Source organism: Hemiscyllium ocellatum (genome assembly GCF_020745735.1).
Source record: "Hemiscyllium ocellatum isolate sHemOce1 chromosome 27 unlocalized genomic scaffold, sHemOce1.pat.X.cur. SUPER_27_unloc_27, whole genome shotgun sequence".
NCBI classification, from domain to species: domain Eukaryota; kingdom Metazoa; phylum Chordata; class Chondrichthyes; order Orectolobiformes; family Hemiscylliidae; genus Hemiscyllium; species Hemiscyllium ocellatum.
The window spans coordinates 396,067-422,278 of record NW_026867495.1 but is presented as its reverse complement, the minus strand read 5'-3'; the positions used below and the strand labels follow the sequence as shown (position 1 = coordinate 422,278).

Genomic DNA, 26,212 nt, shown 5'->3' with positions numbered 1-26,212 from the left:
TTCAATGTCAACAAAACTGACCGGCAAACCTGACACATAAACAGCCACTCACTACCACAGATCCCCAATTCTCACTTTCAGATTTGCAAAGGTCAATAAAATAAAGGAAGTAAGCAGTTGAGCATGTTTAGAAATAGATGACTGACTTTTATGGATGACTCGCTTGGGCCTTTGCCAACGCTGCTCACAGGTTTCGTGATCAGGATATAATCTCCCTCAGTTTCCCTGAGCCTGTGCTCGGTCCATTGGAAGATTAGGCCAGGGTCGCAGAATCTCACATCCCAAGGATTTACAGTCTTCCCCGACTAAAGTTGCATTGTTGTTTTTCACTGGCAGCAGAAGATTGGAGATTATAGGACCAGAACATTGCTGCTTTTCTATGTTTTCTTGTGTTGTTCAATCCGAGGCTGAGGAAGGCAAATCATTATCCGGATCGTTGGAAACCAAAAACATTAAGTTTCTAAAGATTCAAGTGCAGGAATTCAGCCAGTTAACTGTTCGGTGACTGTGTTTGTCCGCATATTGGTATAAGATGCCTGGGTGTGTCTATATTCGACATTTCCAGAACAACTAATCATTGGAGATTATTTTCTTGCCGATTGTGTCCTCAATAACAGGCCGGAAATGTGCTATAAGGAAGCAGTTCAGATTACAGGAACATCGGAATATGAATAGGCCATTTAGCCCCTCAAGCGTGTTCCAACTTTCAAAGAAATCAAGGCTGATTTCATTTATCTGTCTGACTCCATTTATCTCTCTTTGGCCCACCTCCCTTAATACCTTTCCTGAACAAAAAAAAATCTATTTCAGATTTAAAGTTGACAAATGATCCTGTATTCTCTGGCGTTTATGTTGGATATTTCCAAACATCTGACAAACTCAATGTGTAGAAGTGCTTCTGAACATCTACCCTTAAAAGCCTGGCCTTAATTCTATAACTTTGCTCCATTTCGACGTACAACTATTTTGGTGAACAGCCGGACTTGCTGACTAAATGCACCAAAGAGTCTGAGATGTAAAAAGAAAAGTATGATCACGAAACCCGAATGTTAGCGAATTCGAGCTTCAGACTACAATCACTGAAATAGCAATTGTCCTCTGTCAGTGTGACTTTACCAAAATAAAGGCTGGGACATTTAGTGTAAACGGTCTGACCACAGACACAGCAGACAGAAACCACCCCTGTGTGGGGATACAAACAAAGTAGTATGGCAGCCTGTCTGACATTTCCTTAGTTTCACTTGCATTGTCATTTTCGTCTCTGTTTAGAAACACGAACTGACTGAGCAGAATAGAATTTTTCTCCGCCGTAATCATACGATGGTTTTATAGCACTATCATTGCATTCGGGAACGAAGTTTAGAAGCCGATGGCCCTCACCATATTCAAACTTTACCAAATGTCTTCAGAAATCATTAGCCAACATCGGGAAAAAGTGCTTTTAAACATACGTGAGGAATTTCGGTTTGATTGGTCTTGAACTCAAGTGGAAGGAAGGGAAGCCCCGATGCAGGGCTGCCTGACCCTCTTTAAAAAACTGTCACCAGAAATTCCAACTGCAACACGACGTCATAGGACATGCACAGTGATGGCCTGCAGCTGCTACGACACAATAATGATGCTGGTCCCGGAACATGAATATGAATTCGGCATGGGTCACGCGGTAATGAATCCAAAAAATAGTTTTCAGAACATCTGCTTCTCAGTCTGTCTCCCAGGACCCGGGCGGGTCTCCACCGGCAGATAATTACGCCATTCTGTTTTTAAATTTAGCTCGAACACCCGAGTGACCAGGGACAAGCATTACCCTCCTCAACAAAGGAGACAGAGAACAGAAGAACACCACGCTGAAATCCACAAATGTGTAACCTCATCTTTCGACATTGGACCAGTGTATCACTGTGATGATACTTAGTTCACATCTTCAAAGATTTTTTGGGGAAGCGAGTGAGGAGGGAAAGCTGCAATAGATGACACTGAGCGGTTGGCAGAGGATAGCTTCTATCCATCAGCCTCCGGTTATGGGCCCAACACGGTCCCCCTGCACTACTCTGTTACGTTACGCTACAGCCTTTCCTGACAAGTTTTCAGCTTTTCATCTGGCGTGTGACATGCACGTTCGAGATTGATGTCAAAAGATCTTCATTACTCTCGTGAAATATGCTGTTGCGAAGATGTATAGCTGTTGTGTCAATATAAACGTTGTATAAATTCGAACATTCTGCTTTTCGAACTGTGATTTCGCTCAGCACTACACAATTTCAAAAATCGCCATGTTCAAACGTGAACACAGTGCCCACAGAAAGAATTAGCAGTCCCAATGTTTCCCAGTGCGTGGCTGCCTGACTCTCAGGAAGGTTTCTTTGATAAACTGTGTCCTAGCATTCCAGCCGCACGTCATCGGACATGCACAGTGATGGGCTGCAGCTATTGTGACACAATAATGATGCAGGCCCCGGGAACATGAATATGAATTAGTCGTGGGTCACGTGGTAGTGAATCATTCAAACGAATGTTATTTCATTTCAGGGATGAGGTAAATGGGCAGGAGTTACACCTGGGGTTCACTCTTCCTTCACTCCCGTCACCCGCCCATAGCCCCATGGCACTTTGTGCTGCAACCGCCGAAGTTGTAACACCTGCCCATTTCCCCCACCCTCCTCAGTATTCAAGGGCGCGAACATACCTTCAAAGTGAAGCAGCACTTTACCTGCACTTTCCATAGCCAAGACTAATGCATTCGCTGCTCACAATGTGGTCTCGTCAACATTGGAGAAACGAAGCAGAGACTGGGTGACTGCTTCGCAGAACATCTCGGTTCTGCCCACACAAAGACCCTGAGCTTCCAGTTGCCTGCCACTTCACCACACTACCCTGTTCCCTGTCCAGCATCTCTGTCTCAGGCTTGTTGCAGTGTTCCAGCAGAACAATTTTGCACTTGGGGACCCCTACAGTCCATATTGACAGTTGGACCAACAGAAGGTGGCACTTTAGTCAAAGGTCATATTTATACAGCCTCCACATGTCTGTTTTGAATTCAATAAATTTATGGCCTGAACTTCCCCACATCTTAGCCCCCTACCACGCATACTAGGCCATGTTATCACGTAGTCTGCCATTACACACCACCTATGGTTAGCCACTAACAGTTTCCTTTAACAGCTATTCACTCTCCCAGACAGATCGTTATCAACTCCTTTGACTGTCCAACTATTCTTGTCTCAGTTTGGGCTCTATCCCTATCTATCACCCTCCCATCTGCATATTAACCGACATTTTCCTAATCATCACTAGCTCTGTGGAAGGGTCACCGAATTCTTCTTCACAGAAGCTGACAGACCTGCTGAGCTTTTCCAGCAACTACTGTTTCTGTTTCTGATATACAGCATCCACAGTTTTTTCAGTTTTATTGAGAAACAGTTGCAAATTGGTTCGAGAGACAGTGAGTGAGACAGAACATCCATGAACTGTTGGCCCCAGTTCTCAATCATAACGTAAAATCATTGCAGTACGATTACTTCCCCTAATACTGCAGAGTGAGGGCCTGTGTGCTTGTGGCGCAAGGGGAGCGCGTCTGATTAGATTAGAAGATTGCATGCTCAAATCGAGTCAGGCTCAGTGTGCTACATGAGAGCTCAATTTCTGCTGTCTCAAATCAAGAAACTGGATGTCAATGTGCTGTTGCGCAGACATGTGGAGGCTGTATAAATATGACCTTTGACTAAAGTGCCACCTTCTGTTGGTCCAACTGTCAGTTCACTCAGAATCGCAGAATGCATCGCAGCCCACCTTAGCTCTGCTGCTTCTACGCAATGAGCAAATTAGTGCCTTAATTCGTATCGTAATCTTGACTTCTCCCTGAAAATCTCTGCATTGTTCCTTTGAACAATGACCACCCCGAATTCCCTTTTGTGTCCATTGAATCTGCCTCTCTGTCACTGAAAGGCAGGTTTTCCTGATCCCAACCACTCCCTGTGCGAAAACGTTCTTCTTAATGTCACTTTTCCTACTTTTTCTAATGACTTTTAGTCTCTGCCTATTCGCTTTCGATCCTTTCAGGCGCGGGAGCATTTTCACCAAAGCGGGAATCATACGCCTAGACCACTACACCATACACCGTGGGCCCTCTCACCTCCCGAAGCAAATGGGACTTGCTCAATATGGAATACATTCCACATTCCTCCAAGAATTGCATACAGCAAGAGTTTCCAAAACATCTGCTTCTCATTCTGTCTCCCAGGACCCGGGCTATCTCCACTAGCAGATAATTACACCATTCTGTTTATAAATTGTTCTCTCACACCCAAGCGGACTGGTACAAGCATTATCCTCCTCAACAAAGGGAACAGGGAACAGGAGTGCACCACAGGTGCATCACCTCAATTACCTATGTTGGGCCAGTATATCAGTGTAAGATATTTAGTTCACATCCTCAAAGGCAAGATACAGAACATAGCACCAGTGTAGGGGAAAACTGCTAAAGACAACATCGAGAGGAGAGTGGAGGATGGCTTCGACCCACCGACTTCGGGTCGATGGGCCCAGCACGCTCCTGCTATACCACTCTGCTATGCCAATGGCAGTTTTCCCAAAGAAGTATTGAGCTTTGCATCTGGACTGTGGCATGCACGTTCGAGATTGATGTCAAAAGATCTTCACATCTGTCGGATCATATGCTGTTGCGCAGACGTATGGAGGTTGTGTAAATATAAACTTTTTTCTAACTTCCCACATTCTGTTGGTCGAACTGTGATTCCATTCTGAATCGCAACATGTGTCACAGCGCAGACGGAGGCCATGCGATCCACCTTCGCTCTGCTGGTTCTACACAGCCAGTAAACGTGAGTCTCTATTCGTATCATTCTCTTGCCTTCTTCATGTAATTCTGCACATTGTTACTTTAAACATGACCACCGAATTCCCGTTTGCGTCTATTGAATCTGCCTCTTTGTCAGTGTCAGTTAGGGATTTACTGACCCCAACCACTCCCTGTATGAAAGTGTTCTTCCCAATGTCACTTTTAGTTCTTTTCTTCATGACTTTAAAACTCTGCCGAATCGTTGCCAATCCTTTCAGGTGTGGGAGCATTTTGACTACCTTACTTTCCCTGTCTGGACCCCGCATGACTTGTGAAGCTTCAACCAGGCCAGATTTCAAAACTTCTGTTCTCCGAGGAGAGCTGTCCCAAATTTTCAATCTTCCTTCAGTGTTGACATTCCTTGAACACGGCACCACTGACGTCAACGCAATATTCCATCATTTCACTTCCTTGCTTTCTGCCCAATCCTACTCCAAGCGGTAAAATCAATGACTGCAGATGCTGGAAACCAGATTCTGGATTAGTGGTGCTGGAAAAGCACAGCAGTTCAGGCAGCATCCGAGGAGCAGTAAAATCGACGTTTCAGGCAAAAGCCCCGACTTCAGCGAAGGTGCTTTTTGAGAAAGTTAACCAGGCACTCTTGCACAAGTCAGGAAATGCCGGCTTGTCTGGGATTTCGCGCAAGTCTACGTAGTAGTAGAAGACCCAAAGTGAGAATCATACCCCGAGACCAAAGAGCCACATCGAGAGCACACAAGTACCCCTGATCCTCCTCTTTGACCAGCTGAGTCTTGCTCAGTGTGAAATACGTTTGACATTGCTCTGAGAATTGCAAGCGGCAAAGAGTTACTGGAACAGCTGCTTCTCATTCAGTCTCCCGACTGCCGTTTGTCCCGGACCCAGAAACCGGGCTCCCTTCTAAACATTTCTCTGACACCGGAGTGACCCGTGATAAGAATTGCCCTCCTCAACATAGGGTACAGAGAACAACAGAAGACCACTCAGACCTCCACGAGTGTGTCATCTCAGTTGTGCACATTGGGTCAGTACATCAATGTGAAATATTTAACATAAACTGATTTCGCTCAAAAGTACAAAATGTCAACACTCACAATGTTCAAACTTTACAAAGTGCTCATAGATATATTTAGCGAACACCTGGAAGAAATTCTTCCAAACTTACCTGGGGAATTTCGGTTTGAGGGCTCTTGAACTTTAAGTAGAAGGAAGGGACATTTGCCTCGAGCTTGCGTAATGTGGAGATGTGTTCCCCATGTTAACTGATAGTGGTTGGCTATCCCAGTGCTTCCCGATGCAGGGCTGCCCTGACCCACAGGGAGGTTTCTTTGACAAACTGTCCCGGGGCTTCCAGCCGCACCATGACGTCATAGGGCGAGCCCGCGGTGATGGCCTGCAGCTGCTGTGACACAATAATGATGCTGGCCCCGGAACATGAATACGAATTAGTTCATGAGTCACGTGGTACTGAATCATTCTATGGAATGTTCTTTCAACTTCACGGATTTATATATGAGAGGAGGTAAATGGGCAGGGTTACACCTCGGGTCCACCCCTCCTTCACTCTCAATACCCCACACCCACCTCCCCTTGCCCCAAGGCACTTTCCCCTGCAACCGCCGAATGTGTAACATTTGCCCCGTTACCTGCTCCCTCCTGAATATCCAAGGGCTCAAACCTGCACATTTGCCACAACCTCGTTACTGCATTCGCTGCTCACAGTGTGGTTTCCCCAAAGTAGCATGAAGCATACACTGGATTTCTGCTTCGCTGAGCATCTCTGTTCTGCTCGAAACAAAAGGCCTTGAGCTTCTGGTTGCAGAGGAACAGAAACCACACATGGGAAATAAACAGCAGGTTCACTGTGTTAGATTCCCTACAGTATGGAAACAAACTCTTCGGCCCACCAAGTCTACACCAACCCTTGGAAGAGTAACCCAGCCAGACTAATTCCCCTATTCTATGTTTATCCCTGACTAATGCATCTCATACTATGGGCAATTAAGCATGACCAATTCACCTGATCTGCACTTCTTTGGATTGTGAGGGGAAACCTACGCAAACACGGGGAGAGTGCGCAAACTCCACAGAAATTGATCCTGGGCCCTTGGTGCTGTGAGGCAGCAGTGCTAACCACTGAGCCACCAGGCCATCCCACTACAGGTTTCCCCCACTATCTGAACGTAGAGCATTCCTATGAAAACTTTCATAAGCTGCCATGGAGTAAAGTGAAGAAACAATTACCATGAATTAATTTAGATTTTGCCTTTCTTTGTAAAAGCAAAAATCCTCTTGGGATTTCTTTCGGTTTGTGAGAACAGGTATAAATGTAGGTCTTTTGTAAAAGTCAAGTAGTGTAAAGTTAATTTTCGAAAAGTGGGGGATACCTTTATGCTGATGGAGTGGAGATGGGAGGCAATGAAGAGGGGTGGGTGGAGGCTCAGGTGGAGAATAAACACTGACAGAGTCCAGTTGTGCTGCCCGGCCTGGCCCTGTGCTGGAGACTCAATGGGACAGAGACAAATGTATCTATTTCAGGTATACCTGCAGCTCAATCCAGGATTTTTTAAAAAAATGTCATTCCTCTGCTTCAGCATATGGGGCAGATGAACGGTTTCTCCCTGGTGTGGACCAGGAGGTGATGCGACTGAGTGAAGCCTTTCCAGCACTGAGTGCAGGTGAATGGCCGCTGCATGGTGTGCAAATACTGATGAATGTCCAGTGCAGGCGGGGAAGGGAAACCGTCTTTACACTCCCTGCATTTCCACGGTTTCTCCATGGTGCAGGTGTCCTCGTCTTTCTCCAGGTTCAACGATCAGTTGAAAACTCGCTCACACTTACAGCATGTGTATGATATTACTGGTGAACCCTCTGATAATTGGAACACTCTCATTCAGCCAGTAGAGCATGATCCAGTCACTACTCTGGTGTGTGGGACTCTGAGTTTCCAGTCACACGGACATTTACAACATTACTAAACAGACAGACCGCCTCATCCTTGTTGCCAAGGCCATCAATATCCAAGTCCTGGCGAGTCAAAGTACTGTCAGACTTTGATGTGATGTTTGGTCTGAGATTTCTACCTCCAAATTCTTCTCTTATAATATTCCCGTGAAAAGAGATTGCAACGTCCATTGCTGTCAGTCCACAAGAGATTAGATTAGATTAGACTTACAGTGTGGAAACAGGTCCTTCGGCCCAACAAGTCCACACCGACCCGCCGAAGCGAAACCCACCCATACCCCTACATTTACTCCTTACCTAACACTACGGGCAATTTAGCACGGCCAATTCACCTAACCCGCACATCTTTGGACTGTGGGAGGAAACCGGAGCACCCGGAGGAAACCCACGCTGACACGGGGAGAACGTGCAAACTCCACACAGTCAGTCGCCTGAGTCGGGAACTGAACCCGGGTCTCAGGCGCTGTGAGGCAGCAGTGCTAACCACTGTGCCACCGTGCCGCCCACAAATAATCAGAACAAATAATTCTAGTTTCTTTGGAACATTCTTTCCTGGATATCAAACCTACAGTTCAACGAGCAAACCTACACCCTAAACATTCTTTCCTCTCTTAATAACCAAGTTCTTTGGGCTGATCTTTATGTAAATGTCTACCAACTGGGTAATGTGGTGGATTGCATACTCCATGAAGAGTTGCTGCATGGACATCTATCATGCGGTATTCACGTTCTTATTGAAGATATACAATATGCTGCAGTATAACATTACGAGCCCAGAAACAACTGCAAATCAGGCTTTTAGAACCACAAACATTCCATCAAATATGTACCATGTACGCCAGACTTATCTATCTTATATTAATGCACGGTTGTCTTAGATTCCCAGAAGACTCGGACTTATGTGTGAATTTTTGTAAAAGAGCCGTCGTTTTGGACTCCTTCCATGTCATACTGACCACATTAATACTACACCAGGATTCATGGATCAATGACATGAGGCTTGTCTTTACCTGCTTATAATTTTCTGTTGCTTAAATGTTTCGACGAACACCAATATTTTTCACCATTCATAGAGTCAGAGACGTAAAGCACAGAAACAGACCCTTCAATTTAAATTGTCGAAGCCGACCATATATCCAAAATTAATCTTGTCCCGTTTGCCAGCATTTGGCCCATATCCCTTTAAATCCTTCCTATTCAAATATCCATCCAGATGCCTCCACAAGGCTCCACCATTTCATCTGGCATCTCATTCCATACACGCACAACCCTCTGCATGAAAAGGTTGACTGCAAGGTCCCTTTAAAATGTTTCCGCTCTCGCCCTCAACCTATGCCCTCTAGTTCTGCACTCCCCCTATCCCAGGGAAAAATCTTTGTCTATTCACCCCATCCGCGCCCCTCATGTTTTTATAAACCTCTTCTTTAAAAAAATCACTCAGCCTGCGACGCTCTAAGGAAAACAGCCCCATCCTATTCAGCCTCTCACTGTGGTTCAAACCCTTTTACCTTGGCAACATCCTTATGAACCTTTTCAGAATCCTTTCAAGTTTCACAACATTCTTCCTATTAGAGGGAGACCAGAATTGCACACAATATTCCAGAAGAAGCCGACTGAAACTGACGTTTGAGAGTCTGCGCCCTGTTTGGATTCATACTCTCTGCCTCCAGTTGCTGCAAGTGAACAGTGCTTCCCCCCTTCTCTCTCCCTCCCAGGATGAGGAATGGAAAGGGGAAAACATTGCTTTGCTGACAGATGTTGTCCAGAAGAGACAATTTCCCTCTGAAGCTCATTGGATGACGTTTACATTGTGATGTCCACAATGTGTGTATGTGTGTGTGTGTGTGTGTGTGTTTGTGCACGTGCGCGTGCCACACCTTAGGTAGCCAATTGGATTCGCGGTGTTTGGCAGTGACATTCCTGCATTTCCAGGCTAACCGTCTCCCATCGCTCGCGTCACCCAGTCCAGGCAGTGCCGTGACTGGGGATTGAACAATGGGGAGTCCTGAAGGACTAGAATTTTCCGGGTCCTCTTGCCAATCAGAGCTCCTCCATTGTCTGAATGCGCAAGTTGGACTATGAGCTTCTGAAGCTATTGCCGTTCCTTTCTTTCTGAATGAAGACTGAGCTTCACCCCAGATTGCAACTTCCTTTCTCTGTCCAAACATCTGTGAGTCCAGCACATTTTTGTTGAAGTAAGGCATATTTCCTGAACATCACAATTATAGGAGTGTCTTCCCCCTGATATTCAAAGGGATGGTCAGTCAGAGAAGGGCAGGGTCACACCTTGTGTTGTGTGGCATGTGTGACAGCTGAAACAAGATGTCCCAACTCCTATGCTGAATACTTTCGCTGATGAATGGAAGCAGGCTGAAAGACTTCTTCACCACCCTGTCAACCTGTAACTCCACTTTCTTGGAACTATGAACGTGCTCCCCTAGATCTCTTGGTTCGAAATACTGCAAATGAAACAGATTCGGAGCTTGTTGGAAGAACATTATGGTTTGGTACTTATATCTACTCTAATTCACTATCTTACTTAGATACATAATTTAAGGCTCTCTAATCAGTATATGTTTGTTATTCTTTCCTGCCTTCAATATAGTACGGAATCTATTTCATACTCCAAGTGCAGCCTCACCAACATTCTGTATAGCTGCAACATAAATTCCCAACTTCTATACTCAGCGTTCTAACTGATGAAGACCAGTGAGCCGAAATATTTTTACCTATGATTCCACTTTCAGTGAACCTACTCCAAGATCCCTCTGTTCCACTACAGGTCCAACCATTCACCATAAAACTCCTACCTTGATTAGACTATCCAAACTGAGAGACCTCACGGTTATCTATAATAAATTCCATTTGCTATTAAACTTAATCTATGCACTCTACGTTTTGAATCTCCCCCACCCCCAGGAAAAGACCATTCCTGTTTACCCAATCCATGCCCTCATAATTTTATGAGGGGCATGATAGGGAATGAATACTTTTCGTCAGTATTCACTGTTGGAGAGACACTGAATGAATACTTTTCGTCAGTATTCACTCAGGAACAGGACATTGCTGCCGACGTGAATATTGAGTCACAATTAATTAGAATGGATGGCTTTGAGGTATGTAGGGAAGAGGTGTTGGAAATTCTGGAAAGGGTGAAAATAGATAAGTCCCCTGGGCCTGATGGCGTTTACCCTAGGATTCTCTGGGAAGCAAGGGAGGAGATTACAGTGCCATTGGCCTTGATTTTTATGTCCTCGTTGTTTACAGGAATTGTGCCAGAAGATTGGAGGATAGCAAATGTGGTACCCTTGTTCAAGAAGAGGAGCAGGGATAACCCTACTAACTATCGGCCTGTGACTCTCACTTCTGTTGTGGGCAAAATCTTAGAGAGAATTGTAAGGGATAGGATTTATGAACATCTGGATAGGAATAATGTGATCAAGGATAGTCAGCATGGTTTTGTGAAGGGCAGATCGTGCCTCACAAACCTTATTGAATTCTTTGAGAAGGTGACGAAGGAGTGGACGAGGGTAAAGCGGTAAATGTGGCGTATATGGATTTTAGTAAGGCATTTGATAAGGTTCCCCATGGTAGGTTACTGCAAAAAATACAGAGGTATGGCATTGAGGGTGTGTTAGAGGTTTGGATTAGGAATTGGCTGGCTGGACGAAGACAGAGGGCAGTAATTGATGGTAAAGGGTCATCTTGGAGTGCAGTTACTAGCGGTGTTCCGCAAGGATCTGTTTTGGGACCATTGCTGTTTGTCATTTTCATAAATGACCTGGAGGAGGGGCTAAAAGGTTGAGTGAGCAGGTTTGCAGATGATACGAAAGTCGGTGCAGTTGTTGACAGTGAGGAAGGATGTGGAATGTTACAGCGGGATATAGATAAGCTGCAGAGCTGGCCAGAAAGGTGGCAAATGGAGTTCAATGTAGGTAAGTGTGAAGTGATTCACTTTGGTAAGAGTAACAAGAAGATGGAGTACTGGGCTAATGGTGGGATACTTGGTCGTGTGGATGAGCAGAGGGATCTTGGTGTCCACGTACACAGATCTCTGAAAGTTGCCACCCAGGTAAATAGTCCTGTGAAGAAGGCATATGGCGTACTGGCTTTTATTGGTAGAGGAATTGAGTTCCGGAGTCCTGAGGTCATGATGCAGTCGTATAAGACTCTGGTGCGGCAGCATCTGGAGTATTGTGTGCAGTTTGGATCGCCATACTAGAGGAAGGATGTGGAGACACTGGAACGGGTGCAGAGGAGGTTTGTCATAATGTTGCCTAGTATGGTAGGAAGATCGTATGAGGAAACGCTGAGGCACTTGGGGCTGTTTTCATTGGAGAAAAGAAGATTTAAGGGTGACTTGATAGAGGTGTACAAGATGATTAGGAGTTTAGATAGGGTTGACAATGAGAACATTTTTCTACGTATGGAGTCAGCTATTACGAGGGGGCATAGCTTTAAATTAAGGGGAGGTAGGTATAGGAGAAATGTTAGGGGTAGATTATTTACTCAGTGAATCGTGAGTTCATGGAATGCCCTGGCAGTAGCAGTGGTGGACTCTCCCTCTTTATGAGTATTTAAACGGGCATTGGATAGGCATATGGAGAATAGTGGGCTAGTGTAGGTTAGGTGGGCTTGGATCGGCGCAATATCGAGGGCCAAAGGGCCTGTACTGGGCTGCATTTTTCTAAGTTTCGATGTTTATGAACTTCTATCAAGTCACCCCTTAGCCTCCAAAGCTCCAGGAAAAATAGCCCCAGTCTGTTCAGCCCTTTCCTCGCTCAAACTCTGCAACCTTGGTAGCGTCCTTGTAAATCTTTTCTGAACCCTTTCAAATTTCACAACATCCTTCCCCTAGCAGACAGCCAGAAATGCATACAGTATTCCTACAGTGGTGTAACCTCTGAAGAAGATTTTTAAAAATACTTACAATTATGGTATTACTACAAGGAAATCAAATCAGTTGGGCATGACCTTCCCATAGCAACTTGTCTTGGCCGTCCTTCATTAACCGATGCTTTTCTTGTAAAAAGAAATTGTGGCATGTGATTGTTGCAAGTATGTGCAACATTTTCTCACCGTCCCTCATGTCCCTTGGTCCGAGTAATTGACTACATACTAGAAGGCAACTGAGAGTCAGCCCCACACTGTAGTAGGTCTGGAATCACATGGTCCCTGTGCACGCACAGGGTTGATGAATGGTAGATTTTCCTCCAGAAAGGAATAATTTCACAACATTCAATCAATAATGGCTGGTGACACAGAACAGTTCTGTCAGTCTCTCGAAAGAGATTCGTGGTAATGTTTTGTGTACAGTGGCCCTTCAAAAGTGACTGGATTCAAAACACTAACTGTTTTCTCTCCACAGATGGTCCAGATCTGCTTCGATGCCCCAGGAATTGTGCCTTTTGTTTCCAATCTCCAAAATCAGCAGTTCATTGTTTTTATCAATAATGGTTCCCTGGTGTCCAGTACTGAGACAAACTCTCACTTTCAGAACTTTTTATTAGTTGGACATAAATTCCATTAGCTGCCATGATGGGATTTGATTTTTTTGTTCTCAGAAGACCAAGATCTCTGGTTTACTCAACCATTATCACTAGATCACAATCTCCACTTCAGTGACAATTTTCTGCTGAATATTTTCCTTTATTCATTCATGGGATGTGGCACTTTACCTCCCAGAAAAATGAATTGCCATTTCAAAGAGCAGTTACGAGTTAATCACATTACTGTGGATCAGAGTAACACAATCTCCTAACTGGGTAAGGACAAAAGATTTCCTTCCTTAACAAGATAGGTCCTTATATCAAATGCAAGATCACAAAAACAGCGATGAACTTTATATTCCAGATATATTAATTGATTCCAAAGTGCATTGGGGACATAGCAGCATCAATTTGAAACTCCCGGTGTTAAATCCAGTAACAATGCCATAATTCCACCAACTCCGTACAATCTCTAATTTTCCAACACTGACCTGTAGTTGCCAGTTGTATCCTTTTCTCCTTTATTACTTGAATCAATTCTGCCATTTATTCGGATCACGTTTGCTGTGGTAAACATCAACTCCACTTTCCTGCCATTTCCCCATAATCCTCAATTCCCTCACTAGTTAAACAAAATCTGACAGCCTTGAATGTACTTAACGACCCATGCTCAACAGGCCTCTGGAGTAACATGTTCCACAGATTTACTGCCCTCAGTAAAAATTCCTATGTGTCTTCAACATGCAATCCCTCATTTGCAGGTTTTTCCCTCTGGTGCTATATTCACCCACAAAGGTAAACTTTTCCATATCAAGCCTGTCAAGTCTCCTCAGAATCTTTTATGTGAAAATAAGGTTACCTTTAAATCTTCTAACTTCGAATAAGTACAGGCCCAACCTATTCACTTCTCTTCATATGATATTCTTTCCATCCCTGATGTCATCCTTGTCAACCTTCTCTGGAATCTTTCCTTACGTAAAGGACCCTTCGAGTGTTCAGTTGTGGCGTGACTGGTGCCTGACATAGGTTCACTATAACCTCCCTACTTTTATACCCAATTTAAAAGCCAACCTCCCATTTGCCTTCCCTATTACTCACTGAACGTGGCTGAAGAGATGCATGGATATGGGCTTTCAAATCTCTCTATTCACCAGCTTTCTCCATTTAACATTCAACACTTTTCCTCCTGCCAAAGTGCGCAACCACATTTCCCCACATTCTATTCCATCTGCCAAGGATTTGCTCATTTCCTTAACCAGTCTATATCCCTCTGCAGATATTTCATGTCTTCTCACCACCCATCTCTTCTGCAATCTTGGCAATAGTGCATTCACTTTACTTATCCAAGTAATTCATATTTCTTTTGTAAATACTTTTGGCCCCATCACTGATCCCTGTGGCACACAACTTGTTACAATTACTATCCTGAACATGCCCCTTATCCCAATTGTATCATTGGTTAACCAATTCTCTATCCATGCCTCTTTGCTTATTATTTCACGAGATGTGAATATCATTGGGTCTGCCAACAACCCTTCCCAAACTGTCCTTGAAAATGTGGCGCTGAGCTGCCACTTAAATTGCTTCACATTATGATTTGGTCTGCAATAATGTTCAGGAGCGAGTTCCAGGTTTTTGATCAAAAACAAAGAAGCAATGCGATATATTTCACAGTTGGAATGCTGTGTTCACACTTACCTGCTCTTGGTGGTTGAGGTGATGGCTTTGAAGAGCCACCACTTAATTAATCCAGACTGATAGATTGTGGCCAGAGATTCTGCTTTTCGACTTTCATCATCAATCTACATTCTTTCCCGCCAAGATTTTAGTTTCAAACTGCCACACAATTCCTCCTGTTATAGCTTCAATCAACGATAATAATATGACGATTCTTGGGATGATTTTTCACAACTGAGTGCAAAATAAATACAGATCATTGTTTCCAGCTTTGGTGGAACAAAAAAACAGCAAATTGGTGGATAATTACAGTTAGTGCAAACAAAGCTAGCGATCGATAAAGACTAACCCTGTTCACTTCAATGGCCAAATTACATTTTGAAAACCAAATACACACAGACAACATGTAAAAGTGGTTCATAGGAGAAGAAATGGGGCATTGAAGAGGAGTGAAATGATTGCTTTTGGTCACCGCCACCATTGTCCGAAAAACATATTGAAAGGATTCTCAAAAGGTAGGTAAAAAGGTGGAGTGGTATAACACTTCAGACACCGCAAAGTGTAAGACCACTTTCTAGTGGAAGAAAAAGGCATTTCTTATTTCTAGAAGAACGAGGGAACAAATGGGGAATAAATCTGAATTGGGAGCTCTTTCTTATGAAGGATGTTCCTTCACCACAGTCTTAGTTTAGTGCAAACGTTCTTCATCAGGAATGAAGGTTGGTCCAACGGGGCTGAGAGATAATTGGGAAGGGGATGGGGATGGAGGGGAGGTAGCTGTGAATGAAATAGGTCGATGGAGGTGCTGATTTATCATGAGAGGTAAGACAGGAGGGTGGAGCGAATAGGTGGGAAGCAAGATGAAAATGTAGGACAGCTCAAGAGGCCAATGATGATTTGGAAGGTTGGATCTGGGACAAGGCGCGTGATGTGGGAGTAAGGGTGAGGAGAAATATGGTAACTGGTGAAATCGACATTGATCCCATGTAGTTGGTGGGTCCCAAGGCGGAAGATGAAGTGTTCTTCCTACAAGTGTCAGGTAGCTAGAGCTTGGAGGGGAATGCGGCACAGGACTTGCATGCCCTTGACGGAGTGGGAGGGGAAGTTAAAGTATTCAGCCACAGGGCGGTGGGGTCGTTTAGGTTTGGAGTCCTAGAGCTGTTTCCTGAAATGTTCTGCAAGTTGGCATCCAGTCTCCCCAATGTGGCAGAGCAATGGACATATAAATAAATCTTATAAACAAATTGTTTAAATTTTAGCATGCTGGAGTTATTATCTTTAATGAAGATAACGAAAATATTAATAAAATTCGGTGACTGTTTGAAACGGTTTGCTGGTCAGGCTCAACTCATCCCCTTCAAATGAGACAATGACATTGATAGCGGTAAACTGCTCTTTTTGCTGTAAAATCACAAGTTCTTGATTTATTTTCACAACTTACTGGTATTCACACCTGCACATTCAATGTCAAACTCTGACATCAGAAATGAAATTACAGCATTAATTTTGACTTAAAATATTCGAACAAACAAATTAATAGCACACAGTGAATACCAAGTCTGATAAATATGAAATCAGATTTGACCAAAAAAATATACAATCAAGATGGGAGATAAGAAATGGGGGAAGGGCAGAAGGTAAGAAATGCGGCATCATAGAAGGTGCTCCTCCAGGGAGTGTATTTTACGAACTACAACTGCTAAATATAACCAAACACTCTGACATGATCCTCCGGTTTTAATGTGACCCAAAGCCCCATACAGTAGGTACCATTCAAATAAGTTAATAGAGACAAGCCTTGAGCAAATCCAGCCTCCAGTTGGGCCCCCCTTTTGGAGCTCGGAGCTTCCTCCAGCTCCAGGGGGTTGTTGAGCTCCTGGGATCCAGCTGCCACTGCCACTCCTCCACTGAAGAAGCTTTGGGAAGCAGATGCAAAGGTAAGATACAGAACAGAGCACCTTTGCCAAGGAAAGCAGCTTATGGAGACATTCAGCAATAGCATCACATGGTTTTGACCAATCGACCTCTGGGTTATGTGCCCAGCACACTCACGCTGCACTACTCTGCTTCGGTGCTCCCAGTCGCAGGATTGTGGATCAGTTTAAAGTCGATCCTATATCTCTGATAATATCGGTACACAAGGCAGTGAAGAAAGGTTTAGGCACACAAACCTTCATCAGTTAGCAAATTGAGTATAGATGTTGGCAAGATATAGTGTAGTTATACAGAACGTTGATGAGGCTGCACCTGGAATATTGTGATCAGTTTTGGTCCCCTTGGTATCGTGTGACTTCTGACATCTTCAACTCTGGGTTTGTGTTGAACTTGATGGGATACTTTGTCCAACTCAGCATGTTTAAACAGTATCGCTCGGAGGGAGTCATTTGAAACATTTGAGGAGGTGAGTTCAACAAGATTGAACTATTCAAAGTTACTTGGACTCTTTTTTAAACTTACATCAGGACCAGTAGTCAGAGACACATACAACATGGAAACAGAGCCTTCAGTCCAACTTTTCCATGCTGACCTGATATCCTAAATTAGTCTAGTCTCATTTGACAGCACCTGACCCATATACTCTGGCAGCTCATTTCATATATGTACCACCCTCTGCATGAAGACGTTGTCCCTTTAATATATTTCGCCTCTCACCCTGAACCTATGCCCTCTAGTTCTGGACTCCTCCATCCCAGGGAAAATACCTTGTCTTTTACCCTGTCCATCCCTCTCATGAATTTGTAACCTCTATTAGGTCACTCCTCTACCTCCGATGCTCCAGTGAAAATAGCCCCAGCCTATTCAGACTCTCCCTGTAGCTCAAACCCTCCAACCCCCAGCAACAGTCCGTAAATCGTTTCTCATAGAGAAGTCAACGTTTCAGTCCTGAAGAAGGGTTAATACCCAAAATGCTGACTACTCCACATCCTGGTGCTGCCTGGCTTGCTGTATTCTCCCGACCTCCTGCTTGCCTACTTCAGGTTGCAATATGTAGTGCCTCAGTGGTTACCACTGCAGCCTCACAGCACCAGGGACCCAGGTTTGATTCCAGCCAGTGAGGAGTTTGTACATTCTCCCAGTGTCTGCGTGTGTTTTCTCTGGGTGGTCCTGTCCAAACATATGCAGGTCTGAGGTTTGATGAAGGCCTTCCTGCACTTAGAGCAACTGAGCAACCTCTCCCCCCTGTGGACCCACCAGTGGGCCAGCAGGTCAGAAGAAAGAGCAAAGCCCATCCTGCATTCGGGGCAGAAGAACGGCCTCTCCTCGGTATGGACACACTGGTGTCTCAGCAGGTGGGAAGAACTGCTGAAAGCCATCTCACACTCAGGGCATGAGAACAGCCGTCCCGGGTGTGGACCAATTGGTGCGTCCGCATGGCAGAGGAATCACTAAAGGCCTTCCCGCACTCACGGCAGCAGAAGGGCCTTTCCTCTCTGCGGACTCATTGGTGCTTCAGAACCCTTTCAAATTTCACAATATCCTTCTGATAGGAGGGAGACCAGAATTGCACACAATATTCCAAAAGTATTCCACAATATTCCAGTGTCCTTTCCAGCCACAACGTAACTCACCAACTCCAATACTCAAGTCAGAGGATTGCGGAATTTTTAAAACTCACAAAATAAAATAGCAAAAAATGGAAGGACAAACCGAATTTTTGAAGTCAACTTGGAAGCATCATTGAGAAATCGGCGAACTGGGTTTATTAGGTACCTGTTCTCCTTAAATACACTATAAACATCTTTTTCTTCTGCTCTTCGCAGTTTCTCTGTGCTGCAGTGTGTAGTGGCTCGTTGAAATAATGTCCTGATGCAGCTTAATAGAACATAGAACATAGAAAATTACAGCGCAGTACAGGCCCTTTGGCCCTCGATGTTGCGCTGATCCAAGCCCACCTAACCTACACTAGCCTACTATCCTCCATATGCCTATCCAATGTCCGTTTAAATGCCCATAAAGAGGGAGAGTCCACCACTGCTACTGGCAGGACATTCCATGAACTCATGACTCGCTGAGTCAAGAAGTTACCCCTAACATCTGTCCTATACCTACCACCCCTTAATTTAAAGCTATGCCCCCTCGTAATAGCTGACTCCTTAGGTGGAAAAAGGTTCTCATTGCCAACCCGATCTAAACCCCTAATCATCTTGTACACCTCTATCAAGTCACCCCTAAACCTTCTTGTCTCCAATGAAAAAAGCCCCAAGTGCCTCAGCGTTTCCTCATACGATCTTCCTACCATACCAGGTAACATCCTGGTAAACCTCCTCTGCACCCGTTCCAGTGCCTCCACACCCTTCCTATAGTATGGCAACCAAAACTGCACACAATACTCCAGATGCGGCCGCACCAGAGTCTTATACAACTGCAACATGACCTCAGGACTCCGGAACTCAATTCCTCTACCAATAAAAGCTAGTACGCCATATGCCTTCTTCACAGCACTATTTACATGGGTGGCAACTTTCAGAGATCTGTATACATGGCCACCAAGATCCCTCTGCTCATCCACACTACCAAGTATCCAACCATTAGCCCAGTAATCCATCTTCTTGTTACTCTTAACCAAAATTGAACTCCATTTGCCACCTTTCTACCCAGCTCTGCAGCTTAACTATATCTCACTGTAACCTGCCACATCCTTCCTCACTGTCAACAACTCCACTGACTTTCGTATCATCCGCAAACTTACTCACCCAACCTTCTAGCCCCTCCTCCAGGTCATTTATAAAAATGGCAAACAGCAATGGTCCCAAAACAGATCCTTCCGGAACACCACTAGTAACTGCACTCCAAGATGAACCTTTACCATCAGCTATTACCCTCTGTCTTCTTCCAGCCAGCCAATTCCTAATACAAACCTCCAACGCACCCTCAATGCCATACCTCCGTATTTTTTGCAGTCGCCAACCATGGGGAACCTTATCAAACGCCTTACTAAAATCCATATACACCACATCTACCGCTTTACCCTCGTCCACCTCCTTAGTCACCTTCTCAAAGAATTCAATAAGGTTTGTGAGACAAGACCTGCCCTTCACAAAACCATGCTGACTATCCTTGATCACATTATTCCTATCCAGATGTTCATAAATCCTATCCCTTACAATTCTCTCTAAGACTTTGCCCACAACAGAAGTGAGACTCACCGGCTATAGGAACTAGTGTTATCCCTACTCCCCTTCTTGAACAAGGGAACCACATTTGCTATCCTCCAGTCTTCTGGCACTATTCCTGTAGACAACGAGGTTATAAAAATCAAGGCCAATGGGTCTGCAATCTCCTCCCTTGCTTCCCAGAGAATGCTAGGATATATGCCATCAGGCCCAGGGGACTTATCTATTTTCATCCTTTCCAGAATTTCCAATACCTCTTCCCTACATACCTCAAAGCCATCCATTAAAATTAATTGTGACTCAATATTCACATCGGCAACAATGTCCTGTTCCTGAGTGAATACTGATGAAAAGTATTCATTCAGTGTCTCCCCAATCTCTTTGGCCTCCATGTGCAACTTCCCACTACTATCCTTTACTGTACCTATTCCAACCTGAGCCATTCTTTTATTCCTGACATACCTATAGAAAGCCCTTGGGTTGTCCCTTGTCCTACCAACCAAGGACTTTTCATGTCCCCTCCTTGCTGCTCTTAACTCTCTCTTTGGATCCTCCCTGGCTACTTTATAACTCTCAATCGCCCCAATTGAACCTTCACGCCTAATCTTTACATCGGCGGCCCTCTTCGCTCTAACAAGGGATTCCAATTCATTATTAAACCACGGCTCCCTCACACGACGTTTTCCTCCCTGCCTGACAGGTACATACTTATCAAGGACACTCAATAGTTGCTCCTTGAACAAGCTCCACATATCGATTGCACCCTTCCATTGAAGCATACTTTTCCAAGCCACGCATCCTAAGTCATGCCTCACCGCATCATAATTTCCCTGCCCCCAGCTATAACTCTTGCCCTGCAGTGCACACGTATCCCTCTCCATCACCAGAGTAAAAATCACCGAATTGTGGTCACTGTCCCCAAAGTGCCCACCTACCTCCAATTCTAATACCTGGCCTGATTCGTTACCCAGAACCAAATCCAGTACGGCCTCACCTCTTGTTGGCCTGTCAACATATTGTGTCAGGAAACCCTCCTGCACACAATAGATAAACACCGACCCATCTAACGTACTCGAGCTATAGCTTTCCCAGTCAATATCTGGAAAGTTAAAGTCCCCCATAACAACCATCCTATTACTCTCACTCTTCTCCTGAATCACCCTCGCAATCCTTTCTTCTACGTCACTAGGACTATTAGGACGCCTATAGAAAACTCCTAACAGGGTGTCCTCCCCTTTCCTATTTCTAACTTTAGCCCAACGTACCTCAGATGGCGAGTGTTCATCCATCGTCCTTTCCACCGCTGTAATACCATCCTTGACAAGCAATGCCACACCTCCCCTTCTCTTACCCCCACCTCTGACCCTACTAAAACATTTAAACCCTGGAACCTGCAACAGCCCAATCCTGTCCCGGTTCTACCCATGTCGCAGTAATAGCCACAACATCAAAATCCCAGGTACCAACCCACGCTGCAAGTCCACCTATCTTATTTCGTATACTTCTCGCATTGAAGCATACTTCAATGTCACATTGCTGTTTAGAGGCACCCTCCTTCAAGATTGATGCCAAGCTCCTAATCTCCCTACACTCAAGGTCCTGCACCCTAAAGCTACAGTCTAGGTTCCCATGCGCCTGCAGAGTTAGTTTAAACCCCCTCCCCCAAAGATACCTAGCAAACATCCCCCCAAGGATACTGGTGCCCCTCAGGTTCAGGTGTAGACTATCCTGTTTATAGAGGTCCCACCTTCCCCAGAAAGAACCCCAGTTATCCAGATACCAGAATCCCCCCTCTCCTGCACCATCCCTGTAGCCACGCATTTAACTGTTCTCTCTCACTATTCCTCGACTCACTATCACGTGGCACGGGTAACAAACCAGAGACAACAACTCTGTTTGTTCTAACTCTGAGCTTCCAACCTAGCTCCCTGAAAGCCTGTCTAACATCCTCATCCCTCTACCTACCTATGTCGTTGGTGCCAATGTGGACCACGACTTCGGGCTGCTCCCCCACCCCCTTAAGGACTCGGAAAACACGATCAGAGACGTCACTTACCCTTGCACCTGGGAGGCAACATACCAATCGTGAGTCTCTCTCGCCCCCACAAAACCGCCTCTCTGGGCCACAAAATATCGAGTCCCCAATAACTATTGCTCTGCTCTTCTCCAACCTTCCCTTCTGAGCAACGGGAACAGGCTCCGTGCCGTGGCCTGAACACCATTGCTTACCGCTGGTAAGTCTTCCAACACACAAGTATCCAAAATGGTGTACTTGTTCTTGAGGGGAACGACCGCAGGGGGTCGCTGCACTGGCTGCTTTCTCCAAGTTCCCCTCACTGTCACCCATCTGTCTGCAATCTTTGGAATTACTACTTCCCTAAAGTTCTGATCTATGACCCCCTCTGCCTACCGAATGATTCGAAGTTCTTCCAACTACAGCTCCAGTTCACGAACACAGTCTTGGAGGAGCTCTTCCTGCAAGTGTAATCAGCAGGGACGACCATGGCATCCCACACCTCAAACATGTCGCAAGAGGAACATTGCACTGTCTTCACTACCATCCCACTAAAAGTAACTTTTAAAAAATGCTAGGTCTAAAGAATAGAACCAGCAAAACGCAGCTCTTACCTGCTTACCACAACGGGTCTTACTATCAGGTTAGACGAGGAGGGCGGGTGGGAGGCACTACCCATGTTGTGCCTGGGGTTCCTCTCCTGCGCGCCTTTATAGGAAAGAAAACCTACCCAGGGAAGCTTGAGCTACACCAGCTTCCGGGTCCGCTCCGCGCTTTTTTCCAAGAAAGGCGCGCAGGCGAGTCCCGGAGATGTGACTTGACTCTCTAGTCTCCCCAACGTTATAGAGATCGCATCGGGAGCAATGGATACTAAAAAAATTACATTGATGGATGTACCGGTGAAAGTCTTCTTCCTGCCGCAGCCCGGGTTCGATCCCCGGGCAGCGAGGCAATTTTCAGCAGAGCTACAAGAAGGGGCCGATGTCTCCCTGGTAGTCTTGTGGTTAGGATTTGGCGCTTTCACCGCCGCGACCCGGGTTCGATTCCCGGTCAGGGAAGCAGTTTTCTGCGGGCTATCCATTCGTCTTAAATACGCTGTACATTAGATTATTGATTGATCTTCGTCGTTCCTGGGTGCTGCAGTGTGAAGTAGCTCGTTGAAATAGCATCCTGATGCAGATTTGTTCACATATGTTGGGGTGATTACTTCTGCAGCTACAAACGAGTGAGCAATGCTCACTCTCTCGGCGGAGCAGGACAGGGCTATTTGGCAGTGTCTGTTTGTAGACGCGGTTACGTTTGTTTAACAGTTACAATTTAATTTTTTTAGTATCCATTGCTCCTGATGCGATCTCGAGAACATTGGGGAGACTAGAGAGTCAAGTCACATCTCCGCGACTCTCCTGCGCGCCTTTATAGGGAAAAAAGCGCGGAGTGGACCCAGAAGCTGGTGTAGCGCAAGCTTACCTGGGTAGGTTTTTTTTTCCCTGTAAAGGCGCGCAGAGGAGAGTCCCAGAGAAGTGACTTGCCTCTCCAGTCTCCCCAATGTTATAGAGATCACATCGGGAGCAATGGATACAAAAAATTACATTTAAACTGTTAAACAAACGTAACCGCGTCTACAAACAGGCACTGTCCTGCTCCGCCGAGAGAGTGAGGATTGTTCACTCGTTTATAGCTGCAGAAACAATCATCCCAACACATGCAAACAAATCCGCATCAGGATGCTATTACAACGAGCTACTTCACGCTGCAGCACCCAGGAACGACGAAGATCAATAAACAACCGTACAGCGCATTTCAGACGATTGGATAGCCCGTCGACCCGCTGAAAACTGCTTCCCTGACCGGGAATCGAACCCGGGCCGCGGCGGTGAAAGCGCCAAATCCTAACCACTAGACCACCAGGGAGACGTAGATTCATTCCTGTAGCTCTGCTGAAAATTTCCTCTCTGCCCGGGAATCGTACCCGGGCTGCGGCAGTAAGAAGACTTCCACCGATCTCGAGAACATTGGGGAGACTAGAGAGTCAAGTCACATCTCCGCGACTCTCCTGCGCGCCTTTATAGGGAAAAAAGCGCGGAGTGGACCCAGAAGCTGGTGTAGCGCAAGCTTACCTGGGTAGGTTTTTTTTTTCCCTGTAAAGGCGCGCAGAGGAGAGTCCCAGAGAAGTGACTTGCCTCTCCAGTCTCCCCAATGTTATAGAGATCACATCGGGAGCAATGGATACAAAAAATTACATTTAAACTGTTAAACAAACGTAACCGCGTCTACAAACAGGCACTGTCCTGCTCCGCCGAGAGAGTGAGGATTGTTCACTCGTTTATAGCTGCAGAAACAATCATCCCAACACATGCAAACAAATCCGCATCAGGATGCTATTACAACGAGCTACTTCACTCTGCAGCACCCAGGAACGACGAAGATCAATAAACAACCGTACAGCGCATTTCAGACGATTGGATAGCCCGTCGACCCGCTGAAAACTGCTTCCCTGACCGGGAATCGAACCCGGGCCGCGGCGGTGAAAGCGCCAAATCCTAACCACTAGACCACCAGGGAGACGTAGATTCATTCCTGTAGCTCTGCTGAAAATTTCCTCTCTGCCCGGGAATCGTACCCGGGCTGCGGCAGTAAGAAGACTTCCACCGATCTCGAGAACATTGGGGAGACTAGAGAGTCAAGTCACATCTCCGCGACTCTCCTGCGCGCCTTTATAGGGAAAAAAGCGCGGAGTGGACCCAGAAGCTGGTGTAGCGCAAGCTTACCTGGGTAGGTTTTTTTTTCCCTGTAAAGGCGCGCAGAGGAGAGTCCCAGAGAAGTGACTTGCCTCTCCAGTCTCCCCAATGTTATAGAGATCACATCGGGAGCAATGGATACAAAAAATTACATTTAAACTGTTAAACAAACGTAACCGCGTCTACAAACAGGCACTGTCCTGCTCCGCCGAGAGAGTGAGGATTGTTCACTCGTTTATAGCTGCAGAAACAATCATCCCAACACATGCAAACAAATCCGCATCAGGATGCTATTACAACGAGCTACTTCACTCTGCAGCACCCAGGAACGACGAAGATCAATAAACAACCGTACAGCGCATTTCAGACGATTGGATAGCCCGTCGACCCGCTGAAAACTGCTTCCCTGACCGGGAATCGAACCCGGGCCGCGGCGGTGAAAGCGCCAAATCCTAACCACTAGACCACCAGGGAGACGTAGATTCATTTCTGTAGCTCTGCTGAAAATTTCCTCTCTGCCCGGGAATCGTACCCGGGCTGCGGCAGTAAGAAGACTTCCACCGATCTCGAGAACATTGGGGAGACTAGAGAGTCAAGTCACATCTCCGCGACTCTCCTGCGCGCCTTTATAGGGAAAAAAGCGCGGAGTGGACCCAGAAGCTGGTGTAGCGCAAGCTTACCTGGGTAGGTTTTTTTTTCCCTGTAAAGGCGCGCAGAGGAGAGTCCCAGAGAAGTGACTTGCCTCTCCAGTCTCCCCAATGTTATAGAGATCACATCGGGAGCAATGGATACAAAAAATTACATTTAAACTGTTAAACAAACGTAACCGCGTCTACAAACAGGCACTGTCCTGCTCCGCCGAGAGAGTGAGGATTGTTCACTCGTTTATAGCTGCAGAAACAATCATCCCAACACATGCAAACAAATCCGCATCAGGATGCTATTACAACGAGCTACTTCACGCTGCAGCACCCAGGAACGACGAAGATCAATAAACAACCGTACAGCGCATTTCAGACGATTGGATAGCCCGTCGACCCGCTGAAAACTGCTTCCCTGACCGGGAATCGAACCCGGGCCGCGGCGGTGAAAGCGCCAAATCCTAACCACTAGACCACCAGGGAGACGTAGATTCATTCCTGTAGCTCTGCTGAAAATTTCCTCTCTGCCCGGGAATCGTACCCGGGCTGCGGCAGTAAGAAGACTTCCACCGATCTCGAGAACATTGGGGAGACTAGAGAGTCAAGTCACATCTCCGCGACTCTCCTGCGCGCCTTTATAGGGAAAAAAGCGCGGAGTGGACCCAGAAGCTGGTGTAGCGCAAGCTTACCTGGGTAGGTTTTTTTTTCCCTGTAAAGGCGCGCAGAGGAGAGTCCCAG

General features: G+C 45.7%; 4 non-coding genes across 4 annotated transcripts; all 4 read right to left on the bottom strand.

The window, feature by feature from the left end:
* Positions 1–23,934: 23,934 nt before the first annotated feature.
* trnae-uuc (transfer RNA glutamic acid (anticodon UUC)) lies at positions 23,935–24,006 on the bottom strand. The gene has a single exon. It is a non-coding gene; the product is annotated as a tRNA-Glu (tRNA).
* A 579-nt stretch (positions 24,007–24,585) lies between these two features.
* On the bottom strand, positions 24,586–24,657 carry trnae-uuc (transfer RNA glutamic acid (anticodon UUC)). The gene has a single exon. It is a non-coding gene; the product is annotated as a tRNA-Glu (tRNA).
* Positions 24,658–25,235: 578 nt separating this feature from the next.
* On the bottom strand, positions 25,236–25,307 carry trnae-uuc (transfer RNA glutamic acid (anticodon UUC)). The gene has a single exon. It is a non-coding gene; the product is annotated as a tRNA-Glu (tRNA).
* A 578-nt stretch (positions 25,308–25,885) lies between these two features.
* On the bottom strand, positions 25,886–25,957 carry trnae-uuc (transfer RNA glutamic acid (anticodon UUC)). The gene has a single exon. It is a non-coding gene; the product is annotated as a tRNA-Glu (tRNA).
* Positions 25,958–26,212: the final 255 nt, after the last annotated feature.